General features: G+C 37.2%; 1 protein-coding gene and 1 long non-coding RNA gene across 11 annotated transcripts in view; one reads left to right on the top strand and one right to left on the bottom strand.

The window, feature by feature from the left end:
• Window positions 1-27759, bottom strand: part of Macrod2 (mono-ADP ribosylhydrolase 2) — a 2026216-nt gene that overhangs the window by 1031918 nt on the left and 966539 nt on the right.
• On the top strand, window positions 12733-15775 carry LOC134486163 (uncharacterized). 2 transcript variants are annotated; one of them, XR_015684638.1, is made up of 3 exons: window positions 12733-12860; window positions 15298-15559; window positions 15648-15775. It is a non-coding gene; the product is annotated as an uncharacterized LOC134486163 (long non-coding RNA). The 2 variants fall into 2 exon arrangements; XR_015684637.1 differs by having other exon boundaries at window positions 12781-12860; window positions 15196-15559.

Below are 27759 nucleotides of genomic sequence, written 5' to 3'. Positions count from 1 at the left end.
ATTTTTAAGTATATGCAAGTTTTGCTTTGATGTCTGCCTGCACACGAGTATGCCTGGTGCACATAGAGGCCAGAAAAGGATATCGAATCCCCTGGAGTAGCTGAATTATAGACAATTGTGAGCAGCCATGTAGATGCAGGGCCTAAACCCAGGTCTTCTGGAAGAGTAAAAGGTGTTCTCGGCCACTGAGCCATTTTTTTCTAGTCATTTTTTCTGTATCAAAAAATTGTTAATAAAAACAAAAATGCTCTTTATATTATAACTATGCTCCAGAGCTAGAACACCAACATAAGTGAAGTATACTTTCTTCCTCATATTACTTTGCTTTTTTCAATGATTCATGGATATACACATACAGATGTACATCACACACACACACACATACATACACACACACACACACATATATCTATGGTTTAGTTCTCATAACTGTTAAATAATATACTTATATTCCTCAATAACAACCTTCCTATAGAACAATACACACACTCATATACTATTGAGATTAGCATATGTTTTAATTTTATATTGTAATGCTAAAGCATATGTTTTAAATGATGACACAGTTCTAAACTGTTACTTTGCAAAGGTTTTTCATAACCTATATATATACTCTAGTGTGCTGTGCTCTGGTTAAATATTTTCTTAATGAAATATATTCCGATTATTCCAGGTGACTGGCTTAATATAAAGATCAAAATAAGTCCCTTGAAGTTTGATTATTCTACAGTGTGGCCGTTTTCTTACATAAAAGTTCTCGAGTGTGCGAATGGGTACTCTCCATTGAATCTGCACTGTTTTTAAACTATTCATATGACATCAAAGTTGTCTTGCCAATTACCATCTCTCCACATTTTACCTATTCCTGGGGTAATTTGATATTTTACTTTTCTTCCTAACTGGAAAGTTTGATGTTGTTTCTATGTGTGTGTTTCCCATTTTAAAATTAACTTTCTATGTTGACAATTATCTTCTATTAGAATATTATCATTTGCTCAAAATCAGCAAGGCAAAGTGTTCCTTTTACCAACCCATTCTATAGTTTTGTTTTGTCAGTTTTTGTTGTTGTTTTTCAGTGTTCTTAGCTTAAAGTCTATTAATGGATTGGGTACATATTCTTCTATGTGTTTATTGCAAAATTTTTGTTGAAATTCATCCTCACCTGTGGTAATATTATGGAGTGCGACCTTAAGGGGAGCAATTAAATCACAATGCTTCTGCCTCCCAAATGAAATAGGTGCTCTAGAAAAGATGGAAGAAAACTGTTAGGGAACTTTTACCTTTCTGTCCTGTTTGCTTTGTGAGGGCACGGTGTGCCTCTCCCTCCCTGGGAGGCAGGTACAAAAGAAGAAAGAGAACAGCTCCTCCCCAGACACAAAGTCTGCAGTCATATTAGACACAGACTTCTCAGGCTGCAGAACTATGGGAGGGGAATTTCCTTTGATTATCTGGGCTGCGGTGTCAGGGCATTGCAGGTAAACTAACACTATCTCAAAATGTAATACAAACAAACTAACAAAACAAAAAGAAAAGAAAACAAAGTAACAATAACAAAAGAACAGGAAAACAAAAACAACAACAAACAAACAAAACAAAATGAAACAAAAAAAAACAACCCACGAAATTCAATTACTGTGAGGCTGCCCTGTGATAGGGTTGTTAGCTCTATTATTACTCCATTGGAGAAAGTCTATTTTCCTTCTCCTACAGATATTAATTGTAAACTGTTTCTTTGGTAGGAATGTACCTTCTTGTGGCTACTTCTTGTTGGTAATATGAGATCTTGCCTAGCTTGGGTTATATAGATCTTATACATGCTGCCATGTATCTGTAAGATCATATTGCATTAGACCTTTGTGTCTGGAAGATGCTGCTTCTTTGAGGTCATCCACTACCTCTGGCTCTTTATATCTTTATAGTCTTTTAGACTCCTGTTCTGCATAGATCCTGATCATGAGGAAAGGGGTTTGAAAAAAAAATTCTATTTACATTTGACTTCTCCAAGATATCTTTCTATATGCACATTGCTTATAGAAATGTGCTGTGTTGATTGTCATCTACTGCAAGGAGAAGCTTCTCTAAAAAGGACACATTGATCTATAGACGTAGTGATAGGTCATTGGGAATCTTTTTATTGCTAAGCTCATTTAGTGGAATAGTAGTAGGACATTTTATCCTGTTTTCTTAGGAACCTATCTAGTCTTAGGTTCATGTCTTTTTAAACAATGTTAAGTATGAGTTCTATCTCCTAGAATAAGCCTGAGCCAAGAGATCCCCCAAATTGCCATTAACTTCTAAAAACATTAATCTGAGCAAATAAAGATCCCTATCATGTCATATAAATGGTTTCCAAAGGCTTTCCTTTGTTGAGTGAGTTGCAGGTATATAGTTTGATCAAAAATCAATACCTTCCCATTTCTCAATAACTCTATCCTAGGAAAAGACCGTGATCTTGCCGACAAATGAAGAGGATTTGAAGCAAAAAACCATCCCATTTTGGATGAAGTATGCTTAGTTCTCACATACAGAGAGAGAGCTGGAATGAGACTTTGTAGGTAGGATGAAGCCATGCCTTGTGGCCCTATGGGTGCTGGTGCTAGAGTGGGTCAAAAGGTTTAACATTTTTTTTAATATTTACTGCATCAAAGCAACTTGCCCAAAAGTCTATAATCAGTCACTACATATGACTGATATGATGCCTCCATGTATAATACAAAATGCTGTATTTCCTTTTGGTAAATTAAAGACACTTAGAAGAAAACCAATTTTTAGTGAAGATGATAGAATTTATGCAAAGTATGAATTAAAATATAAATATCTGGATCAGCTCCTATCCAAACAAATTGGATCTAAATTGCTCCATTTCTACCCTTTAGATGTGTGGTTCTGTTAATGATTCATGGAACAAAACAACAAGAGTCAGGTCCTGTTATAGGAGACCCGTAATAGTGTTCTGTGTTATAGAGTCAAGAAGGAATTTTCTTCCAAACAAAATACTCTTCAGAAAACTCAACAAAGATTAAAAAATGTATATTACAATGTTTAAAAAAAATACTAGTTATACTTTATATGTTCTATGGGACAGTGCTTCGTAGAAATATTGGGACATTTACCATATTCTGCCTTGCGGTGTAATAGCTTGGTAATTATTTTATTCCCTGTCTCTTTTTTTTCAGGTTTTAATTTTTCTTTTATATTTGAGATTAATATAACTACATCATTTCCCTTCCTAAATACATTCTGTTTGTTTCTATAATGTTACTTGTGTGCATCTTTTCGGTGCTGGCCATTTGGGGTTGGATAATCAATTAGAGTGCTCTTCCCCAGGAAATACTGTGTCTTGAACTTTCACCATTCCTCCATTGCTTGTAGTTCTTCATATAGGGTTAAACATTTGTGGGCTTTCCCTCATCCGTTTTGGAATGTCTATTCTTGTCCTTGTTCAGCTCATGTTTAGACAGTTATGTTGGTGACACCTTATGGCGTAACTATTGACATTACTAAGAGACAAAGTTTCCCAGCAAACTTTCTGATCCTCTGGCTCATACAATCCTTCTGCACCCTCTTCCACACTCTTCCCTGAACTTAGATGCAGGAGTTGTTTCATAGTTGTGTCCATTGAGAGTGTATTCCCTGTCTCTTAAACAGCTCTCCAATGTTAACAAACATTTGAGTCATCCAGAGGACTTGGTAAGACTTCAATTATTATGTCCCTTCTTCCCTGAAGCCATCTAGCCACCAAATACTGTGTTTCTGTCTCAGTAGATTAATAATATACTCAAGTTTCATCAGTGTTGATGCTGATAGTCTGAGGACAAGATGTTGTAAATCATGTGTCTTTTAAAAGAAAATCACATGCTTGTAGTTATGTGTCATTCACTTCCGGGAATCATAACAGATCCAATAACACTGTATATACTGTTGACAATATGCAGGTGTTTTGTTTTGAACTGCGTTAATGGTATGAGTTTTCTAATATTCTACAGTGAAAAGTGGTGATATGTATAAAACTGAAGGCTCAACTAGAATAATATTATGTACCCAACACCTGAAGCAATCTTGGTAACTACAATCATCAGGATACATGTGGGGTTATTGGAAAAGCTTTAAGAGTAAATGTAGTAGATTTAAGAGATGGGCCAGTGTTTAAGAGCACTTGATGCTCTATAAGAGGACATAGGTTTGGGGTTCCCAGTAACCACATATTGGCTCAAAAACATTCCTAATTTCAGTTCTAAGGGGGATCTAACAGCCTCTTTTTACCTCCATGGTGACCAGACACACATGTATTGTGTATATGTATATGTGTATGTGTATGTATACATTTATTTATATACAAACATTTGTACAAATAAAATGAATGCCTGATTTTTTTAAAAAAAAATAAAGCATAACTATAGGGCTAGCAAGATGGTTTAATGGCAAAGGCCTTTAAAGGTAAACTTAGGCCTGAGTTTGTCCTCTGGGACGCACATGGTAATAGGAGATAACAACTCCTAAAAATTATTCTTTGGTCTCCACATGCACACCATGATATGTTCATACCCACACGACAAAACAAGTCAGTAACAGTAATCTCAAAACAGTAACTTTGTCATTTTATTGTCTTTAAATCTAATTTGATAGCATTCATTGACTCTTATAGTTGTTTTTAATAAGTTTGAGTTAATTCTTTGTATGATATCAGACAGGGAAGTCTAACTTCACTGTTTTTGTGGATTTGAACTTATTCCAAACCATGGATTGAAAAATTATTTTCCTACTGAATTATTTTAGCACTTTAAAAAAAACAATTGAAATTAAGTATAAGAGTAAACTTAGAACTTTTGAGCTCTGTGCCATCTACCAAGATTTCTAAAACTATGCAAACGCCACACTTCCTTGGTTACTATAGGTTAGAAACAGGGGTACATTATCTGCTTTATTCCTCATCAGTATGTTTTGAAAGTTAGTAGGATTTGGTTACATATTAAATATAATGCATAGATCAATTTGTAGAATAACTTTTTAAATATAGTACTCCATATATTTTTTCTAGATAGGACAGGCTTTCTTGATCAAGAACTAATTCTTCAATTTAATTTTGTATTAAATGTAATTCAAAGTTCTGTGTTATAGAAGAACTTAAAAGTACATTTAAAAGAAAAATTATTATTTTTCTGCTTACCAAATGATACACATTATAGATAATGACAAAGATACAGAAAAATTAATCTATAACTTTAGATTTATGTTGTCACTGTTGGCAACTTAGTACATTTCTGCCTCAGGAATCATCAGCTTTGGCTATGGTACTTAAATAGTATTGTTACATCTAGCACCTACTTCTCAGCCTCCTCATACAATGGTGATGCTGGTTTCTCTGTGGCTCTTTTCTACCTGATCCTCAAATTATAAGTATATGTATAGCTATAAAATGGCTACAAAGATTGTAAGACTAAGACTGAAAGCCAAGAGTGGCCTTGGCAAAGCTACATTGCAGTGTCAGACTTCTGCTTGGATTCACCATCCATCATACCTACTTATAGTTTTGGTCAGAGGAAGCTATGTTAAAGTTGACTGTAGTGTTTTTATAGGCTATCAGCATAGGTCATATAGTTAAGGGTGGTATTGTGTAATCTTTGTCATGGTGTAGATGTAGCTTAAGTATTTTACCGAAGAGTTAAAATACTCTTAACTAAGGCCTGGTCTCTACTGTGGCTAAGCCCAAGTCTGCATATACTCTGTATTTGCCTTTGTAAACAAGATTGGTTACTTATCTTTCTCTAATGCAGTAAGTTTTTTGGACTGTTAGTTAACCAGCTTCACCTACAGTCTTACAAGACCTCAACTGATCAACATCTTAGTCCAGCAACATTTAGTATGTTTGCTTCTGTAGATGTACTCTGAGCTATGCTTGGGGATTTCACAGGGAAACAGTCTTAGAAGTTGTCTAGAATAGATTTCCAATAGAGATAAAGGATCTAATATGAGGACATTCTTGTGGTAGCATGTGATCCTGGAATCGCTTATTGATGATAACTGGGCCACACACGTGAGTGCTGCTCATTACTTCCTCTCTATGATCTGTTCTTGGTTTCAATCTGTTTCTATTCACTTGCTTTGAGGTTTCCAAAAAATCATATGACCAACCAATTTAATGCAGATAAACCCTGTTCAGGGAGAAGTACTCTCTAAGAACAAAATTCTCCAGGTCTTTCTTTAAGCTATATATTTTGCCACCTCATAGCCTTGGGATCTCTCCAAGGGTAGCTTTAACAGATGGTATTGGAAACTCTAGTTTTAATAGCATAAATAGCCAGAAGCTTCACTAATTTTATTTAATTACATAGTTTTATATTTTGAAATTGTAATATGATTACATTATTTCCCTACTTTGCCTTTTTCCCTTCAACATCTGTCCAAATTGTGATCTTTTAAAAATTGTTGTAGGGTATGTATATTTGTTCCTAAATATGTATTATTAAATATATAAGTATATATTTCTAAATGTAGAAATATGACTTGCTCAGTCCTCTCAATGTTATTTGTATGTATGTTTACAGCGCTCATCATTTGGTATTGGATAACCAACTGGTGTGTTCTTCTTTCTTACACTATCAACATTCCTCAGCTTCCTATAACTCATTGACTGGGGACTTGTGAGTTCAGGTTGGCATGTATTTTGCTATCATTCTTGTTTGGGTTGTGTTTAAGCAGCTATGTTGGTAAGACTTCATGGGTCACTTCTCTGAAATTTCTTGGAGCCAATCTCACAATAAACTTCCCATTCTGACTCTCACAATGTTTTCACCTCCCTCCCTGGAATGATCCCTGAGCATTAGGTACGAGCATTAGGTGTACTATAGATGTATCAACTGAGACTTGGCACTACAATTCTGTAATGTGATTGATGTGGTTTCCTGTAATAGCCTTCCTGTTTCTTTGATGAGGAACGAGAACTCAATTGGCATCTTTCCAACTATATTCTAATATTTATTTTTACTAATTTCTAATAGCATTCTACTGGCTATTGGCCTAAGATCAGCAAATTTCCTTATGGGACTATGCCAAACCTGGCCATCCTCCTTGAGAGCTAACTACACTTCCATTATCTATATACCTGTGAAGCAGTTCTTTGTGGTCCCTTTTAATATAATGGATTTTCAGAATATTGGCTAGAAATCATTTCTTTTTCATCTTTATTTGATAGTAATAATACTGAATTCTTCTAAAAGTATTTGTGTTTATCTGCATGTCTGGAAGAAAGAGGGGGGTTGGGGAGATATAAGCATAAAGACTATCACTGTTATAGCACTAGAAATCATGGATACCATTACTCTGGAAAAAATCAAATATATATTAAATACTATACAGAGACCCAGACTTTAATCCATTCAGTTTTTTCCAATCATTTTTGTAATTCTACTAAGAGCCTTCATTTCATATGATCACTAGTCATAACCTTTCTCAAAAACCTACAAGAAACCTACTGGTAGAATTAGGAGTTATTTTAAAGACATTTTTATTTAGTCATGTTTTAAATAAGGTATTTCAGAGTTCTAAGGCTTTGTGTGAGCTACACTTTATTCCAGGAGATGTATGCAACAGGGTAGTATTAGACATAGCTTCAGGATCAGGCCACAGTTATTTGGGACATCAATAATAAAATAAATTTACATCTCCAGTTAATAGTCTTATGCCATAAAAGCTTCCTTTTACCCTTTGGCACTTTGATCTTTCTTTTTAGTCATTCACATAAAAATGTAATTTCTTTTGTAAAATAACTTCCCTATTAAGGAGAATTCTCAATGAGATGATACAAAAAGAAAAGAAATGTCAAAATTATGAATAAAGCATTGTTATTTGAAAAAGAAAATGCTAGCAAAGAACAGTTAAAAAAGTTTTGCACTTTCCTAACTTGTCCAGTATATCAAAATCTAATTCTCAAACCAATCTTTTTAATTGAAATAATCAATAAAGAAATAACAGCTTCCACCGTACAAAGCACTTGGTGTGATTTTCAAAACAACCCTATTTTTATCTAGGTTCATGAAACCCCCTACAATGTGACATTGCAGTAAGAAAGATTTCAATGAGTCAAGTATTTCCATGTGACATCTAGGATAGGGAACCAATAAGCTACTAAGTTATAATAATTACCAATGACTCCACATTCCTACAACATCTCAGATTTCATGCTGGTCCCAAGCCAAGAGATTCACCAAATTGCCATTAAGGAACTTCTAAAACCATTAATCTGACCAAATGAAGATTTCTCTATCATGTCTTATAAATGGATTCCAAAGACTTTCCTTTGCTGGGGCAGTTGCAGGTATACAGTTTGATCAAAAATCAATACCCTCCTATTTCCCAATAAGGTCACCCTATGAAAAGCCTGTGATCTGGCCAACAAATGAAGAGGATTTGAAGCAGAAACCATCTCATTTTGAATGAAGTATGCTTAGTTCTCACATAAAGAGAGAAAACTGGCATGAGGCCTTGTACCCAGGATTTAGCCTGACTGCTGACAAAAAGGATAGGATGTACAAGTGGTGGTGTATTGTGGTATCTATCCAAGGCATCTTCAGATAGGACAGTAACTTCTGTATATTCAAGAAGAACTGGCTTACCAAGCAATGATTGCATATACATGAAGTTCACAGATTGAAAAGTTAATATATGTCCTATCCAAGGTAGGCATGTCTCAAGGTACCAATTATTTGCATAATACTAAACTGGATGAGAATTATGTTTTTTAATTCCCAAGAGGACTAAACATAGTATTTTGATATATGCTATCTTGAAACAGAAAGAGGAATTATGTAGATGACAAACAACTTTGCTTGTTTATAAGCAGAGACTCTACTCACTCTACTCTGGTTGTAACATTTCAGTCACGACTGAGAAGTGGCCCTCTCTCCTATGTCAAGTGCATGACCTAGTAGGAATTATATATTCCCTATTCCACAGTTTCTGAGACAGGCATGGCATGGAGGCAGACCTCTGGAGTGAACTGGGGATTTGAACAGAAGTTTGTTCTGTAATAGCCATGTTATGGAAGGCTCCCAGATGTAGTTCTGGGATTCTACTAGAAGTCATGAGAAGACTAATGTTAAATGTTGCTCACTGTGAGAGACTGTTAATCTAGGGCAGAGGTCAGCAAACATTCCTATAGCAGGGCAGCTAGTAAAAGTTTCAGTTTTACCATCCATCAATATCTCTATTAAAATAATTCTATTTCACTGCCACAATGAAACAAACATCTACAGACAACGTGAGTGAGTATGGCTGAGTGACAATAAAACTTTACTTCTGAATGCTGAAAATTTCATTTCACATTTCTTTTCTATTCCAAAAATTTTATTTAAAAACAAAACAAAACAAATAAACAAACAAAAACACCCAATCATTTGTGACTAGAGAAATGACTCAGTGCCATCTCTTGTATGGTGCCTGGTTGGTGGCTCAGTGTCCTGTGATATTTCAGGGGTCTGGGTTAGTTGAGACTGCTAGTCTTCCTATGGGGTCGCCCTCCTCCTCAGTTTCTTCTAACCTTTCCCTAATTCAACCACAGGAGTCCCCGACTTCAGTCCATTGATTGGATGTAAGTATTTGCTTCATTCTCAGGCAGCTGCTTCTTGGGCCTCTCAGTGGGCAGCCATGCTAGGATCCTGTCTGTAAGCACACCATAGTACCAATAATAGTGTCAGGCCTTGGAGCCTCCCCTTGAGATGAATCCTGTGTTGGGCTGGACACTGGACGTCCTTTCTCTCAGTCTCTTCTCCATTTTTTCCCCTATAGTTCTTTTAGACAGGAACAATTCTGGGTCAGAGTTATTGACTGTGGGATGGCAACCCCATCCCTCCACTTGATGCCCTGTTGATCAGCTATTTACGTGTGAAAGCCATTCAGCAATAACAGGAATCTGGCTAGTATGTCAACTCTATATTTTAGAACAGTAGCAAATATGACAAAGTCCTTGGCTTCATGGAACTCACATTCTAGTGAGGCAAATGACAAACACTTCAAGGGAGATATAATTGTGGGCAGTGCTAACAAGATATAATGATGGAGTACATGTGGAGAACTGAGAGCAAGTGCACAAGACAGAAAGCAGCAGAGGTCGGAAGAGAAGGTACCAAGACCAAAGTGATGAAGAAAACTCAACTGTGTACTCCAGAGCATTTCCTCTGAGTGGTGGGCTCACAAAAAACACTAGTAGTGTGTATGGAGTGGGGGTGGGGAGTGGAATGCATACATGAAAGTTGTGGTAGAGTATCTCTGTGTTTGTGTAATAGCCCTTGATTGGCCAGTGAACTCTTAGCATCCACCCATTTCATCTCCATTCCCAAAGCCTAGGAAGGAAACAGGTTGAATCAGAAAGCAAGACGGCACCTATATGAACCTCCTTTGAGTCTGATAGTTGACTGAGGACCAGAAAATATGATGATGGGTTTCCTCTTGAATACCCAGCTACCTGGAAATGATGACGAATGATCAGAAAGAAGGGGAACTAGTAGTTGGAAATTCTGACTGAAGGAGCAAAGGAGCTAATAGAGTACCTCTGCCAAAGTTGTCATGATGTATGATGGTCTATGACTTCCATGTTAAGCAAGTATGAACATTATGAGAATGGATAGAGGACAGAGGATCAAGTGTAGGGATTTACAATAGGAAATTTTGTTGGATTCAGAGAATACACTACAAAGATGGGCTGCTGCAGCATGAGTAGGAGGCTGGAAACTGGGTATATAGAGCTGATTCTGTTTTACAGAGATGACCTTAAAGAGTCACACTTTTCGCTGCTGCCTTCAATGCTTGGCTGCGTTCAAGATTCATCCTACCTGTGCTTTACCACCATGGCTAGGGAGGGCACTGCTGCTGGAGGTGTAGTGGATGTTAATATTGCTTTGTAAGAGGTAATGGAGACTTCCCTCCTTCATGAAGGCATAACATGCATTTTTGAAGTTGTCAAAGTATTAAACAAGGGTCAAGCAGCCGATCTTCATTAGCATCCAATTGTGATTGTGTGTGTGTGTGTATGTATGTATATATATTTGTGTGTGTATGTATGTATGTATATATATATTTGTGTGTGTGTGTCTGTGTGTGTGTGTGTCTGTGTGTGTGTCTGTATATGAAATGCTTGTTGAGGCACTTTACACGAAGCTTCAAATCAACCTAATTAAGGTTGACAACAAAAAGAAAAGGGCATTTGTAAAAGTGATCCAGAAGGGAAGGCCCATAAATTAGATGGTTTTAATTGTGTAGTATTTAGAGTTGTGTAGAGTGTGTCAAAGACTCTTAAGCCAAGGATAGTATTTAATAGTACTTCAAATGCAAGTAACAAATGAATATAAAATTTGGGTCATTAAAATAAAAAGGTAGGGCATGTAACATAAAACTGAGGGAAGAAGAACAGAATAAAGAGAAATTTAAAAAGAGAAGGGGAAGAAGCAAGGGGTTAGATGATAACTAGACCAGGCAAGAACTTTCAATTCTATATTGAAGCCACCCACAATTAAGATAGTACTTGAACTGAAAAGAAGACAAATACTGTTAATAACCCACAATGATGCTATGATTTTTATTAGTTGAGACAAAGAAATGAGAAAGAAAGCCAGTTAATTCTAGGTGACATAATCTGAGAACATATAAACTAATCTGTTTCCAAGGAGATGATGGGTTTTCCTTTCAGCAGAAAACTAATAATGGTAAATAGTTGAGGGAAGCAGGAACGAATCTCTGTCTCCAGGATCTATATGGGAGACATAAGGAGACCCAGGTGAAACAAGCTGTAAGGGTACAAGGTGGGAAGACCCCTTGAGGACTGCCAGATTCACCTACAGCCAGCAAAGTCAAAGAGGATGTTCATTAGGGGGAGAACTAGGAACTCGAGCTTTCTGTTTCTCCTATAGGATCTGATTAAATATCTATTCCAGTGAAAGGGGAAAGCCCAAGGTCTAGAAGACTGCCAATGTTTTCAGGCTGGTTTTAAAGTGTACTCTCAAATATCACTGGGTCAAAGAAAACTTGTGGGAAGAAAACGATGAAATAGGAGCCCAAATCAACAACCATCAATTTCTTATCTTCAAGAGCCAATCTTCCTGCACACGAACTTCCACATGAATTTAATATTGAAATTGTAACACCTGCCCCTTTATACGACCCCTTGCCAAGTGGACACTGTGAGGGGGGAAAAGGTAGATTGGCAATGATCTTCGGTTATTGTTGGGGGGAGGGTGGTAATGGGGGGAGGATGGGGAGGGGAACACCCATATCGAAGGGGAGGGGAAGGGGCTAGGGAGATGTTGGCAGGAAACCGGGAAAGGGAATAACAATTGATGTAAATAAGAAATACCCAAGTTAATAAAGATGGAGAAAAAAAAGAAAGAAAGAAAAAGGTTTGACATGCAAACCCAAACAGAGGACTATGAATATCTGGAAGAGTGAAATCAAAGCTGGGCACCCCACGGTGACTTGTGTTGGTTTTCCAAAGCTCCTAAGTAACTTGAGGTTTGTTTGCACTGCCAGACTTCAACTCTCCTGACTCTTTCTGCATCACACCTTGGGTTGATCCCTTGATCACAGCTTTCTGGGACCCAGTAAACTCCCCATGATCACTTTATATGGAGAGTGTTGGAATGTTTCCTTATTAGTTTTCACACACAAAACCAGAGCATAAAAAAAGAACGAAAGAACGAAAGAACGAAAGAACGAAAGAACGAAAGAACGAACGAACGAACGAACGAACGAAAGAAAGAAAGAAAGAAAGAAAGAAAGAAAGAAAGAAAGAAAGAAAGAAAAAATAGAAAGAAAGGGAAAGAAAACCCTGGGAGAAAGCTGGAGAGGCAGGGCATGGATAGCCACTTTTCCAGGTACCTTTCTTCTTAATGGAATCCTCTGGGCTTTCTGAGAACACCTCCTTCCTGCTCCTAGACCCCTTAAAGGAAGAGGACAGATTTCATGGGTCTTATCAGCACTAGAAAATGCCCTAGCAATAGCCAGTGCCGCAGCAGCTCCCTGCTGGGATCCCTCCAGTTAGTCCATCTGAAATGCACTGATAAAAAGAATAATTAAGTGAGAGACTCCCAGCAGCCCCAGTTTAAAAAAAAAAAACAGAGCTAGCATATATCTGAAATTTAACATAGACAAGCGACAAGCCCCCCACCCCCACTCCCAAGCATGCTTTGAGCCCACAGTCGCCCTCACGAGTATGGCATGGGGGTGGGGAGGGGTAGTCACCTCCAACCTGGATTGTGCCTCTGTCCCTCTAGAGGAAGGGAACAGATATGCCTAAAGTAAAACAGACTTTTCATCTTTTCATCTACTTAAACATCATAAATGGCCTGTGCCAACCTTCAGGGAACTAACGTCCCACTTGTTAATACTGATCCTTCGCATTTGTACGGTGTGTTAACCCTCCCTCCGAGAAGTTTCCGGTTCTACCATCTCCTGCAGATCCTGGACTGAAAATGTGCTTCAAGGGATGAAATAGCCTTTCTCCCAAGCAGCTTACACTGGCATGGGCTGTGCTTTTCTCTCTAACATCACAAACTTGAATTGTAAGATCCTTTACCTGGCTGAACTGAGCTCACAATATTAAATTATAAAGAAAATTCCTAATTCCTATTTACTTAACAGGAACAAAATATGGCCACGTCGGAAGCAAAGATGAATTAAAAAACAAAACCGGTGTTGAAGGACTTGTTAACCTTTCCAGATAACAGAGTTTAAAACAATTCAAAGTCCATTTTGTGTAAATGTCTTACTACTCTTAATAACTTAATTATATAATTGCATGCACAATTGCTTCGGATTCTGGGCAACTGCCACAAGACTGGAGGTCTTTGTCTCCTCTAAACTACGGTAAACATCATTAAGGTGCCAAAGCCTATAAAGCACTTTTATGAAGTAATTTGCAAATTTTACAGACTTAATAAGCCCTTAACAAATCCCATCCCAAATGGACAGATACTGGGTCCCCATTCATTTCATTCATTCACTCTAATTCTCACATGCACTCCTTAACTTACACAGAACTCCATAGCCAAATACTCACGTGCTTAACTAAGTCCTAAACCTTTCGTAGACATTGGGCTAAGGAGTCACGACTATATTTAGAAAGCAGTAAGAAATAACAGGTTACACAGCTCCATTTTCTCCCCCCCCTCTCTCCTCTCTCTAGTTCTCTCTCTTTTAAATTTTAAAACATGTTCTCCTATTTTAATTCTCACTGGGCTGTAACCTGTTATAGACCAGACTGAACTCACCGAGATCCATGCATCCAATTGCCTCTGCCTCTGCCTCTGCCCCTGCCCCTGTCCCTGTCTCTACCCCAACCCTCTGCTTCTGCCTCTGCAGTGCTGGTATTAAAGGGAGCCAAAAGCCACCATACTCGGCTGCATGCCTATTCTCAAGCAAAGAAAAATCTAATAAAGAAAGAAAACAGGAAGATGTTGCTGAACATGGGTGATTTGTTTATTTGTTTGTCTGTAGTTAGTTAGTTATATGTCTTGAGGAGTCCATGGTCCTAAAAGTTGTCGGAGAACGCTGCTCCTGCTGAAAGTAGTTGCTGTCCAACAGTAGACATATTTAGAATCAGGGTATTCCTTACATAAATTGAGGAGTAAAGACAGGCAAGCACAGTGTGACAACACATACTAAGCATGGAAAATATTAATATAGGGCTGAAAGGATGGCCCAGTGACCAAGAGCATGTGCACTCTGACAGAGGACTCAAGATTGGTTCTCAGCATCCAATTAGGTTGGTTCCACCTGTAACTCCAGTTCCAGAGGACTCGATGCCTTTCTTGGGCACATACACATTTTTTAAAACAATCTAGTTTTTAGAAAGACTGTGTAATTTGGCTTCATCTATGCCAAATGAATTTTTTCCAACAAAACAATTAGAGCAAAGCAAATAGAATACAATATTGTATGTTACTATAAAGGTGCACATGTTAGAAGGAAATGTCAATATATTCACCTTGATTATTTATAAGTGCTGGTTATAAATGATTATTTTCTTTAATCTTTTCATAGTTCTCAACTAAACATGCAATTATCATAGTCAGTGGAAAAACTTAACTTTATAATTTGATTATATTTTAGAATATATTATATGCTCACAAATTTTCCTAAAGTACCGTGTATATGATGTTTGCACACTAATACCTCCTATTCCCCATCCTGAAGTATTTGTTTCTTCAGTATCCTACAGTGGTCACCTGACTCTACGCTCTACAACATGAATTGAAGCCATCATGAATCTCTCACAAACCCTGGCCCCATTCCTTCTTGTCTTTTTACCAGAGGTTGGTCCAGAACAAGTGTGGATATTTAACATAAGTCAAGTCAAAAAGGTCTAACAGTTTTCTAGAATGCAAAAAGGCCAAGACTGAGGAATGGGAACCGACGGTGCTCCATACCTGTCAACCCAGGCATCCCATAATGGAGACAAGAGGATCCAGACTATGAGGCCATCCCATGCTACACAGGGAGACACTAACTCCAAACTAAACAGCAAACTGAGACACAGGAAGGAGGCTCGCACGGTGTTGTAATGGCTTAGCAGGTACTTAGGCCTCTGAGAGGGTTTGTGAGAAATTGAATTGAATAACCTTTTGTCTTCCTATTCTGAATAATAATCCCCTTCCTTACAGTTAAGTCAACTTGAGTTGGAAATTCTGGTATTTGCTGATGGGTGCACAGTATATTTTCTAACATTAAACACCTTTCATCTTCTGATCAAATAGAGAAGAGAATGAATAAAATAAAAATTTTCATAGAACTTCGCTCTCATATTTTATTTCTATCACATCGCATGAAAATTAAATGGCTGTCAGAATAGTTTATTACTTTCCTGCTGCATGCTGTAGTCTTTTTTCATCATTTATTATGGCAATTTTCAAACATACAGAGAGCTGAAAGAATTTTACAAGAAACTGGCTTAGGGTCTACAATAAGCTCTTGTTGAACTCACTTTAGGAATGCCTAGCCATGCTCTAATCACCCATACAATATGCCTAACCATACTCTAACCACCCATACAATATGCCTAACCATGCTCTAACCACCCATACAATATACCTAACCATGCTCTAACCACCCATACAATATGCCTAACCATGCTCTATCCAGCCATAAAATATGCCTAACCATGCTCTAACCACCCATACAATATGCCTAACCATGCTCTAACCACCCATACAATATACCTCGCCATGCTCTAACCATTCATATGATATACCTAACCATGCTCTAATCACCATAAAATCTCTCTAGCAATGTTCAAACCACTCACAAAGTCTATCTACCCAAACTCTAACCTCTCTGAAAGCATACCTAGAATTAGTGCTGTAACTACTCATAAATATACATACCCATGCTAAGCCACTCATAACTATAACTTGCCATGCTCCATTGATAAGGTATACTTAGCCAGCTCAAACAATTCATAAAGTATACCGACCTGTGATCCTAACCACAATAAAGTATCTCCGGACATATGCTAAAAACTCATAAATTATATGTAGCCTTGCTCCAAGTATTTACAGTGTGATTTCAATTCTTTTGTAACATACCTTTGAAATTTCTTTTACCTCCTTAACACAGCTAATGATGAACTCAAATTCTACTGACTTCTAGACTTTTCTATGGCCATTAAATTTAGCATGTATTTATATCTTCTTTCTTCCACCAGACCAATGATTCTCAACTTTCCTAATGTAACCTTTTGATACATTTCCTCATGTTGAGGTGATCCCTGACCATAAAATTATTTTTGTTGCTATTTCATGACTATAATTTTGCTACTGTTATGAATTGTAATGTAAATATATGATATGCAGGACATCTGATATGTGACCCCTGTGAAAGGGTCATTTGATCCCCAATGAGGTCGTGACCCACAGGTTGAGAACTGCTGTACTAGACTGTAGGATCCTTAAAGGAACAGATGTTGCCTTACATATGTTCTTATTACTCCCAAAGCCTGGAAATCCTTGTAAATGTCTTCTCTCAATAAACAGACATAGGACATAAGAAAAGCTAAAGTATGTTCTTCCTATTCTCTCTCCACCACATAACAGAACATTTGTAACATCAGACATGAGAAAGGGGTTTCTGACACATCAAACGAATGATTCTTTTCTGCAGCAGGTGTCAGCTAGCTACCATTTACTCAATTCAGACAAGATCTATCTATATAGAGCTTTAGATCTCATGGATTGAAAGCTCAGACTCACAAACCTACTTTTGAAATGCCAATTATACACACAGATCATTCCATGCCTTCTCTAGTACATTGTTCTCCAGGAAACTTAGCCAATAAAGCCACCTTGAAGCATCGTCAACCCAGTCCTGATGGAATTACGGTCCATTAGTAGCCATTTCAACCTGCATGTCCTCTCTCCTCATAGTTTAGAGACTAAGGCTGAAAGCCCAAATCCACGAGTCATGCTTTAAGACCCAGCCTATTCTGAAGGTAGCTAGGGACTACAGACCACTAATCAGACCTTTACCATACAAGAAGATATGACTATGGAGATTTTGGAGAATTTTTACCCCATAAAACTTGGAGAAATATTAAATATAAATTCATAATATCATAGTATATATAATAGATATGATCATCAATTAGAGAAAGGTTTGAATGACTCATCATATCTCTATGGTAAAACAAAGTAGACTGCAGATTCTGGTATGCCATCTGTTAAAAATTTCTGATAATATTTTTCCAGAAAAAAACATATTATTTTATTTTTAAGAAAATGAATTGGGCAGGAAGATGGTTATATAATAAATATCTCTTAAATGAGAGATTTTTTTTTAGAAAAGTGAAGCTTTATAATTTTAACATCTACTACTGAGTCAAATCACTCTTAAAAATGTAATCACAAGCATATGTCATGAAGAGCTGCTGTTAACACCCTCATGCTAGCCAGCCCCTCTAGATGAATAAGCATACAAGAAATGTAAATAATATAGATTGTATATTTAGCAGGCAGACGCACAAGGATCAGGAGTTCAAGGACAGACTGATCATTTTACAAGTTTGACTCAAGTTAGCATAGGTACCATCTCAAAGGAAAGGGGGAGTTAGTTAAAGTTATTATTGATTCAAATATTGTTTACTTCCATTTTGAAGATCACAATGCTGCTATTGTGTAGATAGGTGGTGTGTGTGTGTGTGTGTGTGTGTGTGTGTGTGTGTGTGTGTAGAAGCCAGAATCAGAAATAACTGCAAAAGACTAAAGATTTCAACAACTTCATACATTTTCTAATTTTAATATATTACTTTGACTTATCATCAGAAAGTTGGCTGCTTTTGGAAGGATATAGAGCATCTTTTAGAATTTATATTCTCTTATATTAATGGTATACTTATATTTTTTGAGATTCTGAAAGTATAGATTGAAGTTTATCTTTATTATTACTTCTCTTTCATAGGTGACTTTTGAACTGTTTTGACATAATACAAGACTGCATAATTTATAATGAGCAGAATTGTTTTTCTCCAGTTCTGAAGGCACGGGAGTACAATATCAGCCAGACTGACTCATAACATGAGAGAAGAAAGAACAGAAGGGAGAAAACATAAGGGGAGAGAAGGGAAGGGTAAGGGATGTGAAAGGACACCTACAACAGAAGACAAGCTTAGTCCCACAACAGCAGACACACCATGGCAAAATATCTGTGTATGAGGGTGGGGACACATGGCCAAATGCCTCCCCTTAGGCTCCATATCCCGGGAAGACTTTTGGGGGTTCAAGTTTGCATGGCCTATGGAGGATATATTTAAACCACACTATTGGGGTTTGTTATTTGGCTGTGATGATATTCAAAATGAAAATAAAATGTTTAGTCTTAAATAAGACATCCAGACAAAATGGCATACACTGATACCAGACTGTAGACTATGTAGCAGGAAACCTAACTTCAAACCAGGGAACTTGAAAAGATTGAAGAAAGGGGAAAATAAGGTATTTGTTAGCCATAACCTGTGATAAGCCTTTTCTTATAAGCACAGAGTGGGGAAGATACTGTCTGTCTCCATAGGAATCATTAGAAGAGTCTCAAGATGATAAGCAAAAACCAGGAATTGCTATGTGCACATCCTCATATACTGGCCTCAATTTTGTTTATCACTCCAGGACAGATGAATTACTCCATGTGTCTTTAAATTCACTAACCATACAATAACTTTAGCCCAACTCATTTTTTAATGAATCATGCTCATCAAAAGCTTTTTGAAAACGACTGTAGGTTTTCTCCCGATAAACTGTCAAAATAATCACATTTATAATTTTATTTATCTGCTTTGGGTTGTTTTGTAGTTTATGCTCATTAAATTTGTTTTTTCATTATTTATTTTGAGATAAGGTCTCCCTGGCCCAGGCTGAGCATGTCTTGCACCTGGGATCCTCTTGCCTCAGTTTCCAGGACTACTACAATTACAGGCATGCAACATCAGGCCAAGACACTTGTTTTTGTAACAAAAGAGTAACTATAGAAAATTCAAGAGCCTCTAGTTTCTGTAATGAAGTATCCAAATATTCTGAGAAGGACAGGATCCATTCCATGGTATATATGTAGAGAAATGTTGGGCTAATATCGCATTAATAACAAGCAATCAAGGGAAGGAAGTGTTTCTTTGTTTTAAAGTCATGCTTTCGAGTGATCTCACATTGGATTATATCCAAAGTACAAAACCCATTTCTCCCGAATTTTTTCCAATATTAAAGATAAAGCAGCTACTGAGTACCAACGCACAGGAATGAATATGACAGTACGTTTATAGAATAGAGCCAAGCACATAGAAAATGTATTTCAACAATGTAGTCAACCGCAGGCATGTTTTATGGAGTCTAAAAAAGAACTATGGATTTCGGAGTTTAAGATCTGAAGCACAGGTTTACTCGAGAATAACAAACCTTGAAATCTGCTTGGTTTTCTTTCTCAGGTGTTCATTTTAATTTACATCACTGTTTCACTATTTTTATGCATCGGTGTTTTTATCTTCAAAGCTGAAAATAATACATTTGCTTAAAATAAAAATACAGAGCAAATCGAATCTTTAAAAATGGGCACTAGCAGCAATGATTTCTTTGGACTCCACTATGCTTATAGACCAAAAGAAAAAATAATGAATATAAAATATGTGTATAAATATTTTCCATAAGTTTTTAAGTAGTATTGCAAGAATATCTTGTCTCTTCAGGCATTTACTGAGAAAGTACTGTATGCCAGGTACTATGCTGGGGATGGAAGTCCATAATGATGAAGGCAGTATGAATTCATATGGATTTTTATGCCTGAAGGTCTTCAAGGGGCTTTACTTCAGTCTAAAATACTATCTGTTTTCCACACCCTCTTAGCTGATTGAGTGGAATCAGATGTCTTCTTGAATTCTAACTCACTTTTCTAATCCAAATTGTCTAAAGGTCTCTATTATTTTTATTTTCTGATCAAGTAAAAGCATGTCAGTTGTGGGCCATGCACCAACTCTCACAACAATTCAATTTAAATTTCCTTGTCCATTGAGTATTAACATTTCTTATCTTCTGTAGGATTTATAACTTGTTTCAAAAGAGTTGTCAAAAAAGTATAATTTGATGTAAATTTTATAACTTTCATTACTTAATCCTAAATCAGTACTTGACTAATCTTTGCTGTTTTCTTTGCATAAATGTAATAAAAAAATCTGCCTGTATTGACTTTGTTGTCTTTCTTTCCCCACGTCTGCACCCCAAGAGTGAAAGAGCAAGAGAAAGTGAAGGTGGATGAATTTGGAAGTAGGGAATCTGGGGTTGGGGGGTGTAAAGTTTCCAGGTTTAGTACAATGAAAACTGGAGATATTTCCCTATTATCTTGTTTTACTCATATCTATAGTTTATAGTTGTCACTAATAGTCATGATTAAGACTTTCCTGAAAAAGAATGTATTTTATTTTTGTCAGTCCTGGGCAAGTGTTTTGTGCGACTCAGTTTTCTCATCAGAACAAAATATTTCATGCATGTATAGATTTTAATTTATAGTAATATAAATATATTATCATCATCCACAGCCATCACCTAACTTCATTCAGTCTTCACAGTCAATGGATGAGTTGGAACATTTCTATAGTCTATGTAAATGTGTATACATTCGTACATAGCTAGGCATCACTTAATGAGTTAAAAGATCTTTTAATAATGAATTTTAAAACCAATTATTTTTAAATGTTCTACACATAATGATCAAGAAGAGTAAACCATCAAATTATACTATAACACACTAGTTAAACTATTAAAACATCAGTATAATTTTATTAATTTATCTGAATTTGAGTAATTTTTAATGCATTCAAAATTAGTTTTGTTACTTGATTAGATTTGGAATAAACACTTTCTACCTTTGTACAAATGCCTAAAGCTGCAAGCTCATTATTTAAGAAGTTTATCTCGTTTATGATGTTTATAGCTGGATGGACCAGACAGTGTGATTTTTACTGCATACAAAAAAGAAATGGAAAGAAGTTTACATGTAGAAATTGGAATATTTGGAAAGCAAAGTCACTTTATAACAAGTCACTCTCATGAGAACTAACTCAGGGATATGAGATCTGGAGTATATAAATGAAATTACATTAATCTACTCATGAGGGCCAAGTCCTTGAGCCCTAACAGCTATTGACTGATTCCCATTTAAATTTCCCACTGCCTGATATTATGGGGGTTAACCTTTGAGTGCATGAAATATAGATGGAAAAAATAACCATACAAAGTCATAGTTCAGTAATTTGCATGGCCTAACAGTGTTACAAGAGAAGTAACTTTCTAGGGAGGTTCTTCCTTATTGAATGAGTTTACCTCACCAATGGATTAGAACAGAACTAGGATTGTATCAGTAGAAAGTCCAGGTTTGAAGACTCACTGGTCCCATTTGCCCCTGTGGAACCTTCCAAACTTTGACATGATAATATGATGCTTGGTAGGCAGTGGTCCCCATGTCAGGTCTTAGAATACATCTCCCACTCAAACTCGACCTGTAGCCTGAAGCTGTCCTCTTAGATGGATGAAGAGGGTGAAAAGCAAAGGCTGAAGATTGATACTCCAACATTTTGAGGAATTAGGGGGCTGTTCAGGTAGTCAGCTGTCTTTATAACTGTTTAAAATTGAGAAGCTATGTTTGGTGCTTCCTATATACCCAGATAATGCTTAAGTCATTTTCATATTTTCATATTTCTGATGGCATTAAAGACTAGTTTTAGTCTCATAATTAAACTCAAGTTGTTTAACATTGATAGAGGTTATAGAATTGAAGATGTGGTTTTCAGATGGCATTATAGGCTACAATTTAAACATAATCTAGGGATACAATCATAATTCTTTAAGTTAGGAATGATGATAGTTGAGTATTTTATCTAATTGACAAATATGATAGATGCGATGTCATTTGTATATCACACTGTGTAATTTGCATGATTGCTATTGTGTTGTTCAATTTATATCTGAAAAAGGATTTTTGTTTTGAAATTTTTGTTGGACAGAAAAGGTGAGGTGTAGGGGAGCTCCTGCTGCTAAGGTCTTGTTCCCCAATTAGTCCTTGATCTGTCAGTAAAGCAGCCATTGTTGGGTGGAAGGGATGGTCAGGACTTCTGGGTCCCTAGAGATAAGCAGAGAAATACAAGGGTGGAGAAACAGTTAGCCACGCTTCTGTTGGAGAAAAATTGACGAGACATGTGAAATCTCAGGCAGAGTGGTGACCTATGGATGTTCCTACAGGCAGGGAATCAGGGATATAACTGAGAAATTAAAGTTTAGGACAAGTAGGAGGTGCAGAAATAAGAATATTAATAAGGTGGGAGACAAGGAGCTCCCAGGAATTGTGTCAAAAGGCATAACTGCCTGTGTCTTTTATCCATGCATCTGAGGGAAGTTGGGTGGGTGGGGGCTGCTAGCATGGTCCGTTCCCAGAGCTTAGTGGGGTAGCAAAGCTACATGCAACAATTGACCTCATAGTTGCATATAGTTATTGCAAAAGTGGGATCTAAAAATGTTCTTCTTGGGGTTGGAGAGATGAGTTAGTGGGTAAAGCAGTTGCTGTGCAGGCCTGATTATTTTCCTTCTATCCTAAAATCTACATGAGGATGGAAAGAGAGAACTGATTCCACATAGTTGTTCTCTGACCACCATATGGATGTCAAAGCACAAGTAACATGTGAACTCCCCACCAGTAATTAAAAAGAAAGAAACCTTTGCTCTCGAATATACTTTTCATGTAAGAATGTAACACAATCACCTAGCAGAATTTCTATGAGAAAAATTTCAGCAAACTTGATTGAATAATACATTCTGCTGGGACTATAATATGCCATATGCTTAAAAAAGAGAAAACTGTGCCTTCCTTTAATACTACAGAAAAAAAACCACAGTGATACAACTTAATGAAGACAAGGCAATGATACTGCTTGACAAAGAAAATAACATAATCACATCGCTAGCTGACTGCCAGAGGAGTGAATGCAGGTACTGTGTTCTTTTCTTATTATAAAATCAGAAGGGGTGGTCCAGCCCTGCTGAGCCAAGAGGAATTACAGCATTCTGTCTGAAACAAATTAACCATCCCTTCAACATTTTGTCAAGAACAATCTTAACACATCGAAATGCTGAGGCAAAGTAATACAATTCCTTCCCCATACTTAACTAACTACCCTGAACTGCAGTATAAAATAATGTATGTAGATATTTATGCTATACGTAGAGTTAGCTTTAAGCCACTGGAGACAGGATGTGTGATGTGGTTGTTGGAAATCAGGGCTCACATTGCTTCTGACATGCCAGTATCACTCTGGCTTAATTCAGAGCTCTTCTGGTACAACGGTTCTCTTGAATACACATAGAACTATGCTATGCTTCCTATGCTACAGGAAGGCCAAGTGTGCTATTTTTGCAGAACTTAATCGAATCTGCAAGGCTTGAGTTCTTTTAAAACTGTAGCATTTGTAAGCAAACATCTCAGGTACATGAAAATGAATGGCTGAATGAGCCAGTGTAGCGGGAGGGCTGCTATTTGTGCAATGACAGTTATTCAAAGGAACAAACAATGAAAGTTTAGGGGATTGTTTCTATCAGTGAACATGATGACTAAGACATTTTGACCCAAGTGAGGATTCAACAAAAGAAAGAAGAAACCCTGCTATAAATTATATGCAGATTTGGATTATAAGTTTCCCAGAGTCAAGGGTTTGAAAAGCAAAGATAGTAGACATGGGATATAACCCAGTAGGGCTTTCGTGGCCATGAAAATTCTATAGACTCAGTGACAAACGGCAATAGTGTTCAGCGTCAGGGAAGGCCCCACCAAAAGTGCAGAAAACCTCCGCCTATGTGGGAATTTTGGGAGTCCTCATGAGTCTTGCCTCCAAGTTCACTTTAATATTACCATCTAACTTTCTAAGGAATGGGAAGGAGAAGTGGGCTGTTCTAGCTCCTACTTTAAAAGAGGCTAAAGTTCCAACTATGCCTAATGCTTCCTGTTCCTGCCATATTCTATTATTAATAGGTACACCTTCTTAAAAAGTCAGGCAATGCTCAGAATTCAAGCACTGGCCTGAGATATGGTTACTACTCTACCCTATAAAACAGAACCAAGAGGTTTTGGTTTCTGAGAGCCATATTGCCTGATCCCAAGGGGGGAAATGAGCTAAAATATATTCAATAACTATGAAAACCATCTCCAGGAGTAAATTTTGATAATAGACTCACAGCTAGCAAGTCACGGACAATTGAAAAGGCCAAATTTGCTGATATCAGATTCCATTTCTTCTACTCTGAACACAGTATAACATTTTAATTTTCTATTTGGGGAATAACTCAGTAATATCACTGATGGGGAAAAAACATAAAAGAGCAAAGGGAACAGGGAGCATATGATAAGAAGCATCGAACTGTCAACCTGCTTACATAGCATTTTGTATGAGGCCAATGTTACAGACAAACATGAGAAGTGCAGAGAAATATCTAAATACACATCCTCTGATGTCCATAAGGTGACATCTTCTTTATCAAATATATTTCTTTGAATATGCTTACAAAGTGAATTACATTATTATAGAATAAGACAATAAATAAATAAAAACAAAAGTCTCCCCAAAGATACTCAATTTAAAGATGGGCAATCAGTCAGAAGACCTCAATTTCCCCAATGTTTTATTAAACTCCATTCATTATTCCTTGAGAGGTAGAGTTCTACAACATGTGGTATTTCCATGTAGCTACGGTTTATCATCTTTTTTCATTCTTTAGCTCCTATAGAACACAGTCAAAAGGTTTAAGAAATCATAGGAGAATTAAGTTCTAGGGGCAGGAGTTCAAACAATCCTACATCTCTTCCTTTCTTTTATCTTTTTCTTTAAAACATCATATGTGATGGTAATGTAGTACCCAAAGTGGATGGCTTCTGGATTTGAGGCTATGTGCTTTATTAATTCTACCAGATCCAGAGTCATGGCCATCATCATACCTTACCTGTCTCTTTTGTAACTAGAGGAAGCAAATGCATAAGAATGAAGCAGAGAAACAGGAAAGTGGCATGTGGCTTCAAACCCATTGAGAAATGGAGTAAACCCATATAGATAAACAACTTTCTACGCATCCATGAATTCTACACCCAAGGAGTCAACCAACTCTGGATTGAAAATACTCACCTACTCAAAATGAATATTTGCTTGCTTGCTTGCTTTCTTTCTTTCCTTCCTTCTTTCTTTCTTTCTTTCTTTCTTTCTTTCTTTCTTTCTTTCTTTCTTTCTTTCTTTTTCAATTTCTGACACAATATTGTCCAACAAGAGCTGAGGCAAGAACCATAACTTATTTCAAGTTTCATAGTGTTCAACTTTAAATTGTACAATTGTGAAGTTAAGAGCTTGGTCTTCCCTGCTCATTCCTCTCTGCCATGTACTTAGAATTTTCCCTGGTAAAAGGAAGGCCCTCAATAAATGTATGTTCAATAGATCAATTAACTGAAGGTTATAAGTAAAGCATTGCATTTTCATTAACGTTCTAGCTGAGTGTGGGAGCCCAGTGACACCTTTATCTTCTATCCCAAGATTTTCCTTTTCTACCAGCATCACATTGAGATGTTTCTTTTTCATCATCCACATCAGTGGATTTGGAATCAGCCTGGAGACGGACCACTGACTATACTCATAAGGTTGTTTCCAGAGGTCTGGTTTAGGAAGGAAGTCTTACCCTGGATATGGTACCACCATCTTATGGTCTGGAATCTAGACTGAATAAAAAGGGAGGAAAGGACAAAATGAGCTGAGTACCAACATTCATCTCTCCCTGGCTTTCTGGCCAAAATGGAGTGTGTTGAGCAAGATGCATTCCAATAATCGGCCAAAAAAACCCTTCCGTAGGTTCTTGCTTACCTGGTATTTTATCACAACAATGAGAAAAGCAATCAATCTATACCGTGAGGATTTTATTTTTATTCTTCCGTGGTGCTGAGGGTTTGTTGGAAGTGTGGTAGTCAGATGAAACAGAAAAGCTACCTTGGGTTTTTAACTAAATGATTGATACTTTCATATATAAACACACCTAATAAGTATTGGGGGAGTGCTTGAAATAATTTTTGTTCCACTCCACATCAAATTTAACAGGGTATCTTGTATTTTTGTATGCTAAATCCAGCAGTCCTACTTTACGGACACAGAAATCAAGCTCCTCGCTCCAGCTACCTGTTCCATAGGTGGCCTTAGTTGTAGGACTTAAGAACATATATTTACACACACACACACACACACACACACACACACACACACACACAATCTTTCGCACAAAACCAGATTCCATCCTAGTGGAAACATCAGTTTGTCAACAAATGTATTAGAAATTTCCCCTTGGGAAAGCCTAAGACTCCAGTATCTGGTTGATTTAATTGTTTTTTCATTTTTTATTGATTTGTTTATTTACATTTCAAATGTTATCCCCCTTCTCAGTTTTCCTTCCACAAATCCCCTAACTCCTGCCCTCCCCCTTCCTCTATGAGGGTGCTCCCCGACCTGCCTATCCACTCCTTCCTCAGCACCCTGGCATTCCCTTACCCTGGGTCATCGAGCCTCCACAGGACCAAGGGGCTACCCTCCCAGTAATGCTCTGCTACATATGCAGCTGGAGCTATGGGTACCCCCAGATGTACTCTTTGGTTGGTATTTTAGTCCCTGGGAGCTCTGGGGAGCTTTGGTTGACATTGTTGTTCTTCCTATGGGGTTGCAAACCCCTTCAGCTCTTTCGGTCCTAGAATGGTAAATTACCTACTCTCTACATCTTGGCTTATAGACAACTAGAGTTAGTCACCGGTCTACTGCTCCCTCAACTGCAAGGCACATATCTAGTTCCTAAGGGGTTCTCATCAGAATGGTACTTTTCTTAATGTCTCAGACCACTCTCTGACATGAAATTCATTCAGAAACAGCTGCGAAAACATTCATCTAAAATCTTTAATGTATAGATAGATGTCTCATTTTACCTGTCAAACCTCTTCTCTTTATTTTACCCAATACCATCTTTAGCTTCATGAGTCCTTAGTTATGTTAAAATCTAGAGTGAACCAAGGATAAAGACTTTTTTTAATCACTAGGAAACAGATCCAAAGAAAAGCTAGGGCGGGTTGCCGGGAGCAGGATCACTGAAAACTCTAGTAGGGATTGACGAAGTGAGAAAGGAAGGAAACACAGATGAACTAAGTGGTCAATGACTCTCAGGACCACTGAGGACCAGCACTCAACCA

This window comes from Rattus norvegicus, chromosome 3 (genome assembly GCF_021556685.1).
Source record: "Rattus norvegicus strain SHRSP/BbbUtx chromosome 3, alternate assembly SHRSP_T2T, whole genome shotgun sequence".
NCBI lineage: Eukaryota > Metazoa > Chordata > Mammalia > Rodentia > Muridae > Rattus > Rattus norvegicus.
Note: the sequence above shows the minus strand (reverse complement) of the source record. Positions and strands in the feature narration are given on the sequence as shown.